Genomic DNA, 18,768 nt, shown 5'->3' on the forward strand with positions numbered 1-18,768 from the left:
TTAATGGAAGAAATAAAAAAGAAGGAAAAAATATTATATAAAACTGGAAAAAAAGGAGATCAATTGAGAGATAAAAAATTTAAGATTGGAATATGAAAAGATGATAGAGGAAGAGCTAAATAGGCAATTGGAATTTTGGAAGTATAGAAATTATGATTGGGCCAATAAGCCAGGGAAACTCCTGGCGTGGCAATTGAAAAAAAAGAGAAATGAAAAATTAATAAATAAATAAATTAAAAATAGGAAATACAAGTAAAGAGAAACCAAGGAAAATATTTGAAAAATTCTATACAAATCTATATCAAAAGGAACAGATTAATGAACAAGAAGTCAAAGAATTTGTAAATAAGTATAAATTACCAAACATATCAAAGGAAAAAATAAGATCACTAAATGAACCTTTCACAGATGGAGGAATTAGAGAGGCGATCCAAAAAATGAAAAATGGGAAATCGCCGGGCCCGGACGGCATCCCATCAGAATATTATAAAGAATTAGGGGAAATCATAATAACACCTTTACGAAAATTAATGAATGAAATCCCAATAAAAGAAGAAATGCCAAAGAGTTGGAGGGAAGCCATAATCACGCTACTGCCAAAGCCAAATATTGACCCGGAACTACCAAATAACTACAGACCAATATCGCTATTGAATTGCGATTATAAAATATATGCAGGGGTTCTAGCAAAAAGAATAAATTTAATTTTGGATGAAATAATTAACAAGAATCAGGCGGCAGACAAAGGATAATATAAGAAATATAATTAATATTTTGGAATATCTGGGAAACGATAGAGGAAAAAGTGCCGCAATTATGTCAGTAGATGCCGAGAAGGTTTTTGACAATGTGTCATGGGTTTTTCTAAAAAAGGAGTTAGGAGAATTGGAATTAGGAGAGAAAATAATAAAAGCAATCGGGATTATTTATCAAAATCAAAGTGCAAGAATAGTAGTAAATGGAAAATTGTCAGAGGAGATAAAAATCCATAAGGGAACTAGACAGGGATGTCCCTTGTCACCCCTATTATTCATAATTATTTTGGAACCCTTATTGAAAAGTATCAGGGAAGATAAAGAAATTGAAGGAGTTAAGGTAGGAAAGAACAGGTATAAGGTGCGGGCATTCGCAGACGATATAATTGTAACAACTGAAAATCCAGTAGAAAATATACCAAAGGTCATTAAAAGGATAAATCAATTCAGAAAAATTGGCAGGGTTTAAAATAAATTGTGAAAAAAGTGGAATATTGGTAAAGAATTTGGAAAAAGAGGAAAGAGTCAAATTACAGGAATTAACAGGCATAGAGATAAAGAAGAAAATATAATATTTGGGAATACAAATGACGGCTAAGAATATAGATTTATATCAAGAAAATTATGAAAAAATGTGGAAAGAAATTAAGCAAAAAAATGGAAATTTGGACCAAATTACAGTTATCACTATTAGGAAGAATTTCAGTGATAAAGATGAATATATTACCTAAATTAATGTATCTATTTCAAAACATACCAATTTTGGGGGGAGGAAAATGTTTTAATTAATGGTGAAAAGATATAATAAAAATTATTTGTTAAATGAAAAAACCGAGAATAAAATATAAAATATTGGTATATACGAGGGAAAGAGGAGGCTTTGGCTTACCAAATTTAGAAATTTATCATGATGCGGCGGGTTTAGTTTGGATTAAAGATTGGATGGAGCTCAAAAATGATTGGATATTGGATTTGGAAGGAGCAGGATTGGGCTTTGGGTGGCATCTCTATATGATGAAAGAAAAAAATGGGAAAACATAACAGCTTTTTAAATAACATAATAAGGAAATCCCTTTATAAAATTTGGAAAAAATATCAAAAAATACTGGAACCAAAAACACCATGGTGGGTGTCACCATTTGAAATGATAGCTGTAAGAAGAGTAAATATGGGAACAAGATGGCCAATTTACAAAGAGGTAGTAGAATAATTTAATGGAAATTGGAAATTAAAGGAATTCGAAAAAAATTAAGAACCTGTGTAGTGTTTGGCTACAATATTTTCAAATCAGGCAAAGATTTCAATTGGACAATAAAATTGGATTTGAGAAAGAAATGTCAAAATTTGGGGAAATTATGTTGGAAGGGAAAGGAAAATATATAAAAAACCTATATGATTTAATTTTGGAATGGGAGACAAAAGATGAAATGACAAAGGAAACGATGATAAAATGGGCCCAAGACCTCGGGAAAACAATTACAATTGAAAGATGGGAAAGTCTTTGGAGACAAGATTTGAAGTATGTAATAAATTATGATCTGAAAGAATTTTTTTAAAAAAATGCAGCATAGATGGTATATGACACCCACTAAAATAGCGAAAATGTATAAAGAGTCAGGAAATGTATGTTGGAGATGCCAGGAAGAGAGGGGAACCTACATGCATATTTGGTGGAATTCTAGAAAAATTACAAAAATATTGGGATGATGTATATAATGATTTGAAGAAAATCTTAAAATATTCTTTCAAAAAAGAGCCGGATATATTTCTATTGGGATTATTAAATGAAGAAATAAAGGTAAAAGATAGAGTGTTAATGATGCATGCGACGGCAGCTGGCAGAATGCTCATCGCAAGAAATTGGAAGAGTGAAATGGTACCAAAAAGGGAGGATTGGGTCGAAAAATTGATGTTATCAAAATTTAACGATCAGAGCCCAACCTATCGAGCAGGTGACCTGCTTTAAGTACTTGGGGGTAGTCTTCCAATCCTCCAGGAAGAACACGGCGCATATTAAACATGCATCCTTGTTAGCACAAAGGAGTGCAGCTGCGATTGTAAGATACCATCGCTCAAGAGGGGGGAATTATATCCCAGCAGCCCTCTCAAGTTATTTGCGGCCTAACCACTAGCCCAGCTACTGTATGGCGCCCCATTTATGATAACCTCTAAATTGGATGAGTATGAGAAAATCCAATCGGGATTCTTAAGATCTATATTCCTCACGCCCAAATGCGTTCCTAATACAGCCTTACGATTGGAAGCTGGACTACAGGAAGTAGAATCTAAAGTACGGCAATCAGCTCTACTGTACTGGCTAAAAGTGAATAAGACTCCAAATGGCCTTCTCCCCCTAATCTTCACTGATAGATTCCGATCTACATGGGAGCAGACCATCCAAAAGAAATTAGTCTCGTGGGGTCCACTCTGTCCATGGGATGGGAAAGGGCGAAAAAGCTAATTAAGGAAAGAATCTCGGAAATTGATTGACAAAACAACATAACCAGACTTTCCTTAATACATAGGCAACTGTACGAGCATCCATTAAACTATCTAGCTAATTATTTTAAAACGCTAGAAAACCCGAGATATCACTAGGGCTCGTTTCAATGCTCTACCCTCGGCATTGTTAACTGGTAGATATCTCCAGATTCCGGTAGAACAGAGACTTGTCCTTGTGATAACAAGGAGATTGCATCTATAAGTCATGTCCTCCTCCATTGCACATTGTATCGAGACATGAGGAAGGAGATAATTGATCCCTTGTTAAAAAACTTACCAGGCCGCTCAACAGAAACGCTTACTAGATACCTACTAGCGGATTTTAATCCAGAGTGCACTAAGAATGTAGCTAAATTCTGTTACTACGCATCAAGACTAAGACACGCCATGACATCAATCAATAACAATGATAAAGCCGCCTATTAATTCTCAGAGGATAATAGTTAAAGGGAACTACCCCTCATTAAATTTTAACCCAATTTTAATTTAAAATAGGATTATGAAACAGTATTGTTCAAAGATGATACTCACGAACTATGTATTTTATGTATTATTGGTTTTCTTTTTCTTTTTTGCTGGTCTATGACCGTAATAAAGATATTATTAACGATCAGAGCGGGAAGGGCTAAAGGTATAAAAGAAGAAAAGTTAGAGAAAAGTTGGAGTATGTTTAAGCAATATCAAAAAAACCAGATTGAAAAATCCAATCTTCTAGCGGATGTATAAAAGGCATAAAACAAAAGGGAATAAAGGGAAAATAGAGGAAAAAGCATGTACAAAGTTAAAGGAATAAAGATAGTCCAGGGCAAAGGGATGGTTGGAAGTCTTTTTTGCGGGGGGGGGGGGGGGTTAAGAAGACAAAAGTCAAATCTTTTTAAAGTTTTTCTTTTTCTGTCTTGTTATATATATTTTTCTCTGAATGAGAAATTTATATGTGTCTTATGTCAGTCTATGGTTTATATATGATTTTTTATATTTCATTATGATTTTGTTTATCCTGTGTGTTCTAAGGATTGAAGGTTCTTATGTATGTTTATGATTTAAGTACACATATGATTTAAGTGAATTTAAGTGTATGTATCTTTTTGGTTTAGTCATATTTTGAAATTATTTTGTTATACAGTATATGTGATTATTTTGTCATTTTTGCTGGTGGTTTTCTTTAATATTTTTGTATATGTTATGTATGTGTATGTGGGTGTTAATTTTTATGTATTTTTATGTATATTATTAATAAAATAAAGATTTTTAAAATATTTAAAAAAATAAAAAAATAAAAAAGAGAGGAGTACTCTCCATCTAGACAGTTACCAGGCATGGAGAGACCTTGAATTGCGCTTAGAGAAAGGAAAAACAATTGATAATATCAACCAACAGAAAATAAGGGAAGAAGAGCAATATTGGCGACAAGTCTTGGAACGCTTGATTGCTGCGGTCAGATTTCTTGGCATGCAAAACATGGCATTTTGTGGTACAACTGAAAAGTTGTACAGTGAGAACAATGGAAACATGTGCGCAGAGTTAAAGATGAAGAAACTATGGTTCGCTACTTAGGAAAAGATATACAAAATGAGCTTATAGAACTTCTAGCAACTTCCATAAACCAGAACATTTTAGCACGTATAAACTCCGCCAAATACTACTCAATTATTTTGGACTGTACACCTGATGTTAGTCATACCGAACAAGTGACTATTTTTCATGCCATCAGATACTGAAACATCTGAGCCTCAGGTTACAATAAAGGAACATTTCTTGGGATTTGTTCCTCTAAAGAGGACTACGGGTGCCTTTATGGCAGAAACCCTTCTTGAGCAATGGGATTACCACTTGAGAATCTGCGTGGTCAAGGTTATGTTAATGGGAGTAAAATGAGAGGTAAAGAAAATGGAGTACAAAAGAGAGTTCTTGATAGAAATCCACGTGCCTTTTTCGTGCCCTGCAGTGCGCACTCTCTCAATTTGGTTGTCAATGATGCTGCTAAGAGTTGCCGGGAAGCAACAGGCTTCTTCATGTTGGTTCAACAGATCTATAATTGTTTCTCTGCATCAACTCAGCATTGGCAAATACTAACTAGCCATGTACCTACCAGTACTGTTAAGCCTATGAGTCAAACCAGATGGGAGAGTCGGATTGATGCTTTGAAACCACTGAGATATCATCTTGGTAGTATATACGATGCTTTAATGGAGATCTATAATGAACCACACCCACATAGAAAAACAAGTGAATCTCTTGCTGAAGCTAAGGGTCTTGCTGAAGGCATTAGTAAGTTCAAGTTTGTGGTACCCCTTGTTGTATGGCACAATATGCTTTTTGAAATAAATATGACAAGCAAACTACGACAAAATAAAGAAACTGATTTAAGTTCAGCTACAAGACAATAACAAGTAACCAAGAATTTTCTTGTGGACTGTAGGTGTGAAGATGGTTTTGAACAAGTTTGGAAAGATGCCAGTGTGATTGCAAAGGAGTGGGAAATATCACCAAACTTTGAGACAGAACAATTTAGACAAAGGAGAAAGAATAAAACAGTTTGGGTATGAGGCCCCAGATGAGGCACCACAAAGATCCTAAGCAAAAATTCAAAGTGGATTTCTATTATGCTATTTTAGATGTGGCCATTCAATCTGTTGAAGAGAGATTCCAACAACTACAACACTATAATTCCGTATTGGCTTCCTGTAATATATATACAGCATCAACAAAAAGAAGTACGGAACGTCTGCAAAACTTTGGAGCAGTCATCAAGACACAATGGAAACAAAGATATTGATGCTGAAGATCTGTGCTGTGAACTTCTAGCAGTTGCTCGAAGGCTTCCAGAGCCTATGCCACCCCAGCAAGTATTTCTCTTCATACTACAACACAAAATCCAGAATAGTGTGCCTAATGTTTTTGTTTCTCTTAGGATCCTTCTCACACTTCCAGTGTCAGTGGCAAGTGGTGAACGCAGTTTTTCAAAACTCAAACTTATAAAAACACACATATGCTCAACTATGCTCCAAAAGAGACTAGTTGGTTTGGCAACTATATCAATCGAACATGCTGAAGCATCAGCACTTGACCTGAAGGGACAGTTAACAAAATTTGCAAAGGAAAAGGCACATAAAATAAGATTTTGATTTGCTTGAAATTGAAACATTAAAGAGACTTAAATTTCAGCATCACATTTAACATTTTTGAAAGTGATTTCTGTGCTAAAACTGTGTTCTGTTTGAGAAAATAAATCAGAAATTGTTTTATGACTTGTTTTCACAATTTTTAAAAAATAAATTAACAATTTCAAATTCTGTGCTTTTCATTCTTCCTATAATACATCTGTGGCCGTGGGGGGGGGGGCGGGGGGGGGCACCAGAAGGTGATCTTGCCTAGGGCACAAAAAACCCTAGCACCAGCCCTGGGTGCCTTTCAAGAATGGATCCATTGTATTGGACCCACTTTTAAAATTCACGTGCCAATACAATAATAATGAAATACCATTTTTGGACCAACAGACCGATATTCTTTACTTCACTTTTCCTCAAGTCATCCACTACATTTAAGGAGAAATTTACCTTACAGACGGTTGGTAAGACTTAAAAGGAATGCTACTGATGAGAGGGATTATAGAAGAGCAGCTAAGCAATTAAGTAGAGCTTTAACAAATCGTGGCTATCCCAACAACATAATACAGGATGCACTGAGATGCGCAAACAGCCTAAACAGGAATGATTTACTCAAATCCCGACCCAATTATAATAATAAATTATAATAATACAAAACCTACACGCCTTGCCATGGCAATGGATTTTACACCTTTGTCCTGACAAATAAGAAACATCATAAACAAACACTGGCACATAATTGAGGGTATCCCCGGTTGCAAAGACCACCCCCTTTTGGGCCTGAGAAAAAAAGGATCTTTACGTAACATACTGGTAGAGCTGACTGCCTCGAACCACCAATCACCAATAACAAGAGGCCACTATAGATGTGGAAATTGCAACATGTGCTCCTATAGTTTGCAAGTTAAGGAAATCAAGAGCGAACACATGTGCTTCACTTTTACAATTAATTCTACAATCACTTGCAGTTCAAAAAACGTTATTTATTGCATACACTGTCCTTGCACAGTCCAGGCATCGGGAGCCAACAAAATCCATATAAATTCTACTGCGGGTGCTGGGGAAAGATCCGCAAACTGCATTCTTAAATTCTTCAGAACCAAAGGGGGCTTTTATGTCCCCGCGGCCTTAAAATTGTACAAGGCCAAAACGTTGGCCCAGCTCCTTTACGGATCGTTCGTGGGCCCACCATCCTCTTCCTTCATTCCCCTTGAGAGAGAGTTCAGTCCAAACTCCTCAGAGCCCAGATCCGCAGATGCGTTCCAAACGCATGGGTTAGATTAGAAACAGGGCTAATGAGAGCCGAGGCTTATATTAGCTTAATATCTATCTATAAATGGCTCACACTGAAATTGCATCCCCGAAGCATAGCTCCTCTGATCCTTTGCGATCAGTTTCAGTCTGGATGGCTGGTAGCAGTCCTGAACACCCTCCAGAAATGGGGCTTTGCTCCCCAAGCCCTCTTAAATCTGGGCCTGGGTCAAGCAAGATCCGAGGTCAAACAAAATTATAGATTCTGAGAGCATGACAGCCTAAGGTCTCCTGACTTAATAATCGCAGAAGATGAGAGATATGTTGCTGCCCCGGCTGCATACCTCTACTTTCTCGAATCCAGAAACGCAAGGAAGGCCTTTACTCTTGCCCGAAGCTCGGCGCTACCATCGCCGGTTCTGGAAGGAACCTTCGGAAAAGTCCCATACGACCAGAGACTGTGTACCTGCCCACTAGGGGAAATAGGAAGCCCCGAACATTTATTCTTTAGATGCCCCCTCTACGACGAGGCACGCAGAGACACCATTGCCTCCCTACTGGAGAGGCTTGCTGACCTTCCAGAGAAGTCTAAATTAAATGCTCTCCTCTTAGGAAAAGATCAAAAGACGACCTGGTCGGTCACCAGATTCTGCACGCAGATTTGCAGACACAGTCTATCCTCCCAGAACAAATTAGCCTGAGGGGAAAATAGTCAAAGGGAGCCTCCAGGGTGATAGGGTCAATCTGTATGGTATCTTAAATTTTAAACTTTTAGGTTCTCATACGTCTGTTTAATTCAATTTTAAGTCTTATGCGGTTTGCTTAATTTATTTTTTTTAAAGAAAACTTTATTATTTAAAATAATACAAAACGTAATATACATGTGAAATGAGTACAACACAAATTCTTCTTCTCGTCGAGTTACATACAAAAAAAATACGAAAAACAATATACATAATTCAAAATAAACTCTTTTTCGCAATGTGAACAGTATACCATCCTTGTATTTTATCATATTTCTTCCCTCTTAGATACTTCCCGTCCTTCTAGTAATACAATAGCAGATTCTTTGTTTTCCACGGGCCTGCCTTTAAAAATTTCCTCCTTTCTTTTCTTGATTTTTCCTAATCTCACTTTATGTTTTCAAACGTTATTCTATATCTGCTACTATGGAATTACTAGGATAATACATTTTAAAATATTTTTTGTAAACACTCCATTCTTTAGACACATTTTGTGTTGATGATCCTCTTACTGAGTCAGTAAGTTTTGCCAGTTGCACATATTCTAACATGAGTGTTTGCCACTCCGTTACAGTGGGTAAGTTCTCACTCTTCCACTTTCTTGCTACTAATACCCTGGCCGCAGTCATTAAGTGGTTTGCTTAAGATTAATAAATTCAGATTTTATTTTTGTGAATGTGTTGTTGGAGCTGGTTTATAACCGTAATAAACAATTTCAATGCTTTCACTGTCCTTGCAATAAGTTATATATAGGAAGCACTATACGATTGTTAAAACTACGCATAGGGGAACACAGATCCAGAATTCACAATAGGGTGATGGAGGCTCCTTTAACACAACATTACCTCCAAATGAAACATAATGACACTGGTTTACTGTTTTTTGGAATAGGGCAATGTATGCCTAGGAAATACACTCCCCTCCTGGAAGACCTATTGTTTCAGGTACGGGGTCAGTATTGGAGCCCACTGCTGAATATTTAGATTCTTTTCTTCAGCCTTTTGCCAAGGACTCACGTTGGACCTATTGGATGTTGTGTTCGAGAAAAATTATTTCCGTTTTCAGGACACATTTTATTTTCAGATTGAAGGAGTAGCGATGGGGTCACCCTTAGCGCCATCTGTAGCTAATATTTTCATGGGTGCCTTTGAAAAGTCACTTATTCTTAATAACAATCCTTTTGCTAAGGCGTTGTTGTTTTACTGCAGATTTATTGATGATCTGTTTTTTCTGTTTGAAAATGAGACTGAGTTTATTAGCTTTACTAATTGGTTGAATTCGTTGCATTCCTCTTTATCTTTTTCTGGACACCACAGCACTGTATCATGTGTGTTTTTGGATGTGGAGGTCTTCAAACATAAACAGCAATTAGTGGTGAGGCCCCACAAAAAACCCACAGATTGTAATTCACTTTTGCACTATTCCTCATTTCACCCTAAACGTCTTAAAGACAATTTACCTTATGGTTTATTTTTACGGTTAAAGAGGAATTCCTCATGTCATGAGGACTTTTCCAGAAATGCTAATTCATTAGCTACCTCATTACAGGCTAGAGGTTATCCACCTGACGTGATTGAGAAGGCTAGAGTCAAATCTAGTGCTAAACAATGCTCTACTCTTTTACACCGGCCTGCCCCACCCGAGACTTCTAACAGAGTTACAGCTTCATTAGAGTATTCACCTTATACTGACAAAATCATTAAGTTGATACGGAAACACTGGCACATCCTTTGGAATGTGCCAGGTTGCTCGGATTTCCCTTTGATAGGACTTAAACGGACTAATTGTCTTAAGAACTTATTAGTGCATACAGATGTTAACAGACTATCTTGCACCCGTATCTCTGGGGGTCCTGTGGGTCATTTTAGATGCGGGAGGTGTCCCGCTTGTCCTCTGGCTTTGCAAACTAAGGTGATTTATAATGAAAAGACCAAATTCAAGTTTGTTATTAACCAATTCAGCACATGCCAAACTAAAGAGGTAGTATATTTAATCAGATGCCCATGTAACTTATTTTATATAGGTTCAACTACTCGGCCTGTGGGAATACAAATTGGTGAACACCGATCCTGCATTAGGAATGCAGTCCTGGACTTTAAGAATATGATTTTGAGAGAGAGTTATAACAATAGTTTGAAGATCGAGGGCAAGACCATTATTGTTTTTAAAGAGGTTCCATTCAGATTCTTGAAGAAAAGGGACTCGTACAAAGAACTTGCCGGCCTACTGAATAAGAACGGGATCCCCTACAGATGGGAATATCCACAAGGATTGATTTTCTATTATAAAAACAAGAGATTCATGCTGACAAACGCACATGAGCTAGACAAATTTGCCAGGAAGTATTACAAATTTCTTGGCAAACCTGAACCGCTGACTTTAAAATTTCATTAGCCTTGGTTAACTAGGGGTGTGACCTGTGGTGTTATTGTATATTAAGCTCTTTATTCCTTGCGTCAGGCAGCAGGGGTTACGTATGAGTATGACCCCTGTTCCGCAGAGTACACGCAAGTACTAGGTATGTTGTATTTTTTATTTTATTGTTGTATCTTCCTGTATTTTTGCATTGTGAAAATAATATGGACTGTATAGATTCGTATCTATGCCAGCTATTGACCTGATTTTAATGTATGATTTTATAGTATGTATGATATGATTATTGACTTATATTTATTTTATTTTAGTTATAAAACTGAAGAAGCATTAACCGAAACAGATGATTACCCTGGATCACTATCTATGGTTAACTACAGATTAAAACAGTTATATTTTGCCCAAGAACTGGTTGACGTGTTGCCTCCCTTTTCTCAGCATTAGGAAATACAGTAAACAAGACATCCAAAAAGTTTTGAGGCAACTAGAGACGAGATTAAATTTTTTTGTTTAAAACATTACAACCAGGAGGATTGAATTCAGAATTTGATCTCTCAGTGTTTATTAAAATATGGTCATGAGCAGTGAAATCCGTATGAGTAATATAGGCACTGTAAGTATTGTCAGCATTTACCTTCTCCTGTCCCTCATCCTTTCCTACACTTCCTCCTTCTACACTAATGACTGTTAACAACTCTCAATGAAAGAATGTATTTCTATCCAGATCCAAACAGAGTAACCTCGCTAAGCAAATTTAGTTCTTCAGCTTAAGCCAAGAAATAGTATTCTTCATGAAACGTAAGTAAAATTTGACAAATTTTTGTAGTAAGTTTGAAGCCATATATAATGGACATGTATTGGTGGTTAACCCTTCCCGGACTTCCAGCAAAATGGGCTGGAGTCAGATATAGTCGGTGTCGCGGTCACTCTGACCTGCACATCACCCCTGGACGTTTCACGGTCTATTGATGATGTGCCAACGACAAAATAAATACCTTCAGACACTCACACACCTCAGACCAGGATAAGGTAAAATAAAACAAGATGATTTATTGTGTTCATAAGCTTAATGGTTGCAGTTCAAATCTTAGATGTTCCAAATTACAGGTGGTTCCTATACCGGCCTATTACCTCTAAATATAAATTACCGGCCTATTACCGCTAAAGTCAACTAAATAAATATTTGTAAATAATCACACAGCTCTGTATCCTGTCTGCCTATAATCACTATCTATTATCCACCTCAATATTAAACCAGCTCTCTCTCTGCGAATAACCAACCAACTCTTAACTCCACACCAACTCAACAACTGCCTTCAACTACCTCACTGACTCCAGGGGTGGGGTTTTTATACTCTCCCAGAGCCCCCCCCCCTGGGTTCTCAGAGTTCTACTAAGATTAACCCTCTACAACCTGGCTAACTTTTAAGCTGATCGCTACAGTCGGTTAGATCCAATGCCTAAGCCAATACCGCTCATCACCTGTAACCAATAAAGTTGTGGCCTTTTTATGCCCATTAACCTTACATATTGTGTCTTGTGTCTTTATTTTACCACCGGGTGTGTGTGTGTGTTGGGACATCGCCATGCAAGCAAAGGGGAACCTAACAATCAGACCCAAGGCCTCACCAACCCCTTCCAGTGATTTGCTTCCCAGCCACACAAAAGTATTTCGCTCGTCACTCACCATTTCTTGCAAAAATGCAAAAACAGTGAATTCATCAGAAATACAAGTAATTCCACTACAGAATATGATTCCGACTATATTTCAGATAAGAGGTGCAATGTAAAATTTGCAGTGCAAATTGCAACCTTAGGTAGCGCCCAGATCTGTTTTTCTGTGCACATGATAGGTTTTTAGAACTAGCTGATTACAGTCATACCTTGGTTTAAGTACGCTTCGGTTTGAGTACTTTCAGTACTCCATGGACCCGTCTGGAACGAATTAATCCACGTTTCATTACTTTCAATGGGAAAGTTCACTTCAGGTTAAGTACGCTTCAAGTTAAGTACAGACTTCCAGAACCAATTACACTCATACCTCGGGTTAAGTACGCTTCAGGTTGAGTACAGGCTTCCGGAACCAATTGTGTACTTAAACTGAGGTACCACTGTATTATCTTTCTGTATGTGTAAAAAAACCACATGTGTACACACACCACCTTATTTAGAAGCTAAACGGCAATTGCAGTAACAGGACAGGAAAACTGGAAGCGTGCAGTTCATAGGCTTTCTTGACAAAGATAAGAGAAACGCAATTAATTGCAACACAAGCTCATTGTGTTAGCAATACTTGGGAACAAGATGGGGTTGGGGGGAGTTTATTTAAAAAAATGCCTAGTGAATAATTCATTACTTTCTTCATGATATAAAATGTGTAGCAATTGCTAAGCTGACAATATTAAATGATGCATTCATTCACTCTGAAACATTTACTAAATGGATAGACGTCTTCACAATGATGCAGATTTATAATCTCTGACAATTTATCCTACCATTGCAGATCTTGTTAATGTTGTCATCAGTTACAGATATATCAGCAGTAATTGTCCTACATATCGTATCTAATGATCTTGTCAATACACGCCTCATGCCTCAGAACTGAAACGACTGACCTTGTCAAGAAGAGAGCACAGAAATGGCATGTTTATATGCATATTTTATTTCCATCACTTTTTTTGAGGGGATGGTCTGACAACAGGGGCATTTGGGTTAAACCGGCAAGCTATCTGCACTTGTACACAGGCAGGATATAAACATGATTGCAAAGAAAATATTATTAATCTTCACAGCTGCCATGTTTAGCCTACGTGAAATGGCATCTCAACCGGGGGGGGGGGATCTATAAATGACAGTGTTTTCCAAAAACACTGTCCATAGTATGGTTTATACCCCAGTAGCATGACAAGCGTGGTTTTAGCAGCATTAAGAGTTGTTACCAAGTTAGAATATGTTGGTTCTGCAGCTTTCTTGCAAAATGCATGGGCACCCTCTTGTGGAAGTTTTCCATAGATGCATTTTCATGGGTTTCTCTAATATGCATTGTTAAGGGCAACTTTTCCTAATATAATGAATTTTCATTCCCACCCACCCCTTTTGGGCTGGAAAACAGCACCTCAAGTTAGAATTTCAAATGCTATGTTCTGGTTTGATTGGGTTAGGAATGTGCAAAATCAGGTGGGGGTCGCATTAACTGGAAACCAAACTGAATCTCTCTCTCCTATCCCTCTTCTCACTATTGAATTACATTGAAAATGTGTAGCACAGCTTTTGCACACAAACTCCTTCTGACACAAGCACTCAACTTACACCATTACTTAGTCATTATGTTGTGAGCCCTTATATCCCAGGAAGATCACTAAAATCATATGCAGGAATGTCACTGGTTGTACCCCAAGTTGGCGAGGCTCATTTGACAACAAGAAGAAACCAAGTTTTCAGTCCTAAATACTCCAACAACATCTTTGCCAACTGTTGAATGCCTGCTGGAAACTTCTCTTCCACTAGGCCTGTGCAGGCAATTAAGAACACATCCTTCCAAAATGGTTAACTTCTGCTTGTAGGAGGAGGAACAACTGCAGGGCAGGGATCAAGGGCCTAAGAATGGAAGAAGCAGGATTCTTTGAGAGCTGGGGTGCTGCTTAGGGATTTTTGTGTGGGGTTGTTGCTGTTAGGTTTTTTTAATCTATTTTGGATCTGGTTGCGATTTACGGTATGTGGAAACTGCTCAATTTGGTTGGTTGTGGCTTTCTTTTTTTAGCGTTTCGTTCATTGTTTATGGCTACTTTTGTTATATTGTGATTATGTATTGTTTAACGTTGTAAGCTGCCTTGAGCATGGTCTGAACTGTGGAAAGGTGGCATACAAATAAAATAACTTATGTATGGGGTTTTAATTTTTTTAATATAAAAAATCTGCAATGCCACATTTGTCCACAGAGTGACAGCAGATTGTTGTTTCTGCTAGGTCTTCCTACACAAGCTGTTTCCTAAATCTTCTAACAAAACCAAGGTATTGCATTTTGTGCCAGCCAAAACAGCTCTTATCCATGTCATGTTAGTTAATATCCATTTATTTTGAATTCATTAACTTCTTTTGCCAAACTGCCTCAATATCCAAAAGTAAGTCAGGAAGCATGAGAAAGCAGACTTTGCCAAACACCAGTAACAACTGGATCACGGGAGCTTTCTTAGCCCAGTTGTTGAAGTCTTTTAAAAGCTAATATAGCTTAGTTGAATTTCCTTTTGTTGTCTGCATTTTAGGTTTCCAAACCTTTTTGAAGATGCAGAAGTAGAGCTTTTACGTTGAGATGTCTAACCCTTTATTACTGGAATGTTATTGGCTGCCTTTAAGTCCATTTAAAATTACCATAACTTTGATTTATTACTTAAGTTATTTTTGCACCGTTTAGTTCTTGATGTTGATATTTTCAGTTAATCCCTATTATAGTCGATTACTTCTCGTTTCGGGGAATTTCACGGTTTATATTTAGCTTGTGTTTGTTCTTGTCCCCGTGACTGTCTTCCTTGCCACTTGTAATTGATAGGCAACAGAAAGAAAAGAAAAAAGGTTTGGGGAGGGGAATTAATCAGGACTCTCCATTTTAAAGGTCTGAAATATTTTATTATTAAAACTAAACTACCTCACAGTGAAGTATTTCTATGAAAATACACATTGGTCATCATCTCGTTTATTCACAAATTCCTTGGGAAGGGTCGTGGACTAAAGATGGAGGCTCTGTTCACCACCACAATAAAAATCTTAAAAAATCCTCTGATCCAATACTTCATCAGTATTGGATTGAGCATGCAGCAAAGAACTCAAAGCCATCAAGAAAATAACTTTCAAGAGAAAGACTCCCTGGAAAAGACCCTGATGTTGGGAAAGATTGAGGGCACTAGGAGAAGGGGACGACAGAGGACGAGATGGTTGGACAGTGTTCTCGAAGCTATGAACATGAGTTTGACCAAACTGCAGGAGGCAGTGCAAGACAGGACTGCCTGGTGTGCTCTGGTCCATGGGGTCACGAAGAGTCGGACATGACTAAACAACAACAACAATGTAGGAGAGGATGCGAAAACTATAGGAAGCAGTTTTCTGATAATCATTGAAGAGCAACTGAAGTCCTAGGAAGAAAGGCCCACTGTAGGACTTACTTACGAGTAACAAGCCTAGATAGGGCTGAGGTGTTCGATTTGACAAAAAGGGAAGCCAACCCTTAGCAGTCTTAATTGGAGCTTACTCCCAGGTAAATGTGCATATTTCTGGACAGGAGTGCTTAGGATATCACTGTTAGGCTGCAGCAGAGGATTGCAGCATAACAGTTTAAGCCTACTCAGAAGTAAGCACCGCTGAGTGCAATGGAGCTTACTCCTAGAGAAGAAGGTGTACAATTCTAGAGTGGAGTTCCACTGATTTTAAAAGTTTTTTTTCCAAATTGTGTAATAACTGTGAGGCTTGTAGAGAAATCACATCTTGCAGGTCAGCTGGTGGGCTTTCTGTTGCAAGTGGAATGTAGCTATCTCCGAGTTTGTTTTTAAACATATTATTTTTATTTATTTCGTGAAATTTATATCCCAAGTGATTGTAACCGCCCATGCCCCCCTCCCCGGAAAAAAACCCCCAAGGCAGTTAACAAAAAGGATAATACAATGAAATTATTAGTGAACACAATTAAAACATCCAAAGAATTGGAAGCAATAATAAACTAAGAACACATCAGCATTCTCAATATCTGGGTAAACAAAAATGTTTTTAGCAGGCGGCAAAAAGAGTACAATGATGAAAGCCCCTCTGACACCATCAAAATGACTCTGTCTTTTTGTATGCCACGACAGCAGCAAGAATCTTAATTGCAAAATACTGGAAGAAACCAGAATTACCAACTATAGAAGAATGGCAGATGAAAATGATGGACTTCATAGAACTTGCTGAACTGACGAGGAGACTCCGAGACCAGAAAGAAGGTGGAGGAAGATTGGAACAAGTTTAAAGTTTATTTATGGAAATATTGTGGTGTATAAATATAAGGACTTCTATGGAAGAAAATTTATTTTAGGTGTTAGGGATTAAAATAGATAGGAGGAAAGTTAAGATGAATGTAGTGTAGTTGTTTTGAAGTGGTAAAAGAAATGAAACAGTTTAAGTTTTGAAAAGAGTAAGATGAAACTGTTAAAGATGATTAGAAATGGGAATCAGTTACCGGGGGGGGGGGGCTTGGGGAAGTCCCGAGGACAATGGTTTGATAAGTTAAAGAAAAATCAAAATGAATTCATGTATTGTTATTTGTTTTTTGTTTTATGTTATGTGGTTGTTTTCTTTGTTTATTGTGATATAAAACCAATAAAAAAATTTAAAAACAAAATGACTTCAGAAGCAGATTATAAGATAAACAGTTGTAATCTTTTGTATTGTTAACCTGTTTTAGGCTGTAAAACTTAACAGGGCTTTCCTCATTTAGCTACCTATTTGCTTGAAATATTTTCAGCCCCACCCCTCTTCACAAGGGACCCCAAGGCGGGGTGCAGTAGCTCCATTTGAAAAATAATAACCATCAGCACAATGATGAACAGCACTCTTGTATCTGCCCGCAAGACCAGATTTAGGTAGCTCTGAATTTCACAGGTTCCTTTTTATCTGAGAGGTATTGTAGTTCTGAATGCAGTGGGTGTGTCCCTGCCTTAAGAAGATCTCCCTGGGCTCAGTAGTTAAACAACTATTACACTGGCAAGTAACCCCTTTGGGGGCAAAGCACTAGAAAGGGTGGCAGCAGTCCAGGTTCAGGCTTGCTTGGAGGCAACTTGGATATGTTCTAGTCTGGCTTCAGCTGGCCATACCACTGAACCTGCCTTAGTAGCCATGGTTGACAAGAGTCATTGGGAGAAAGATAGGTGGAATGTGACCCTGCTTGTTCCCCTTGATTGACTGGCAGTTTTCAGTACCATGGTATCCTTTTGGAGCATCTCAGGGAGATGAAGCTGGGAACCCTGTGCTTCAGTGGCTCTGCTCCTACCTCCAGGGCCATTTCCAGAAAGTACTTATGGGAGGCTGAGCACCGTGGGAGTTGTCCTGTTGTGCTCAACATGGTTTCATCTTGTTCACTAAAGCAGCAGGTGGCGGCGGCAGTGTAAATTACCAACATCTGAAAAGAACTGTGGTTTTTTTGCTGGGTGGGTGGAGGGAAAGAGTATATTGTTATAAGAAAGTGACCTCCAAAATTAATAATTTGGAAATGAGTCACTAGGTGCAGACCAGACCTCTAGCAGTTTTTACTTCTGGGTATAGATAGTCCTATAGTCCTTTAAATATCTCCAAAAGACATCTCTGCTGATCATGGAATGGTCATGATCATGATCTTTTGGTAATACAGTATACAAATACTGTAATCGACATTTGCTTAACCCATCAATCCCCTAAATGGCACCACCTGACCTTGCTCTGCCACTGAGGATGGTACACTCCTGATTTCTCTTTGGGAAGGGGCAAAAGTGTGTGTCGCCACCCCTTCCTGCAGGTGTATTGTTACCCCTTCCATCCGGTGATGCTGTTTTCCCTGGTGGCGTTCTGATACGTTATTTTACCTGGTGCGATCTGCGATCTGCTTTCCCTTGCGCAATCGGTGGTATGTTTTTAGCAGCGTGAGACTCCCTTAAAGAAGCTCAACAACTGTGGGGGGCACTGGGTGGATCTTTGCACCATAGCACCGCATATGCTAAAGGCCCTGAACGTACCATCAAGCTGCTGGGAGCTCAGGTTGACAGAGCACAGAACCACATATCAGACATGTCTAAGATGGACAGTGAAACCATAAACTTATTCATGAAGCAAACCACTGAAGTTAAACAAAAACCCTTACTGGAACAACTCAGTATGTTCTGCTCCATCCCAAAGAGGCAGACTATAGTCCTCACTGTTTGAAGCTTATAATAAAAGGGATAGCAGAAAACTTCAAATGACCAGATACGTCCAACATTCCTCATTGCTTGGTTCCAGAACATCGTACCAGGCTTTACAAGAATACAATTCAGCTTTTTGAGA

At 38.0% G+C, this 18,768-nt stretch overlaps 1 pseudogene; it reads left to right on the forward strand.

Moving 5' to 3' along the window:
* Positions 1–2,574: 2,574 nt before the first annotated feature.
* Positions 2,575–5,132, forward strand: LOC148687507 (zinc finger MYM-type protein 1-like; annotated as a pseudogene).
* Positions 5,133–18,768: the final 13,636 nt, after the last annotated feature.

The sequence above is a fragment of the Zootoca vivipara genome, chromosome 1, assembly GCF_965207765.1.
Source record: "Zootoca vivipara chromosome 1, rZooViv2.hap1.1, whole genome shotgun sequence".
NCBI classification, from domain to species: Eukaryota; Metazoa; Chordata; class Lepidosauria; order Squamata; family Lacertidae; genus Zootoca; species Zootoca vivipara.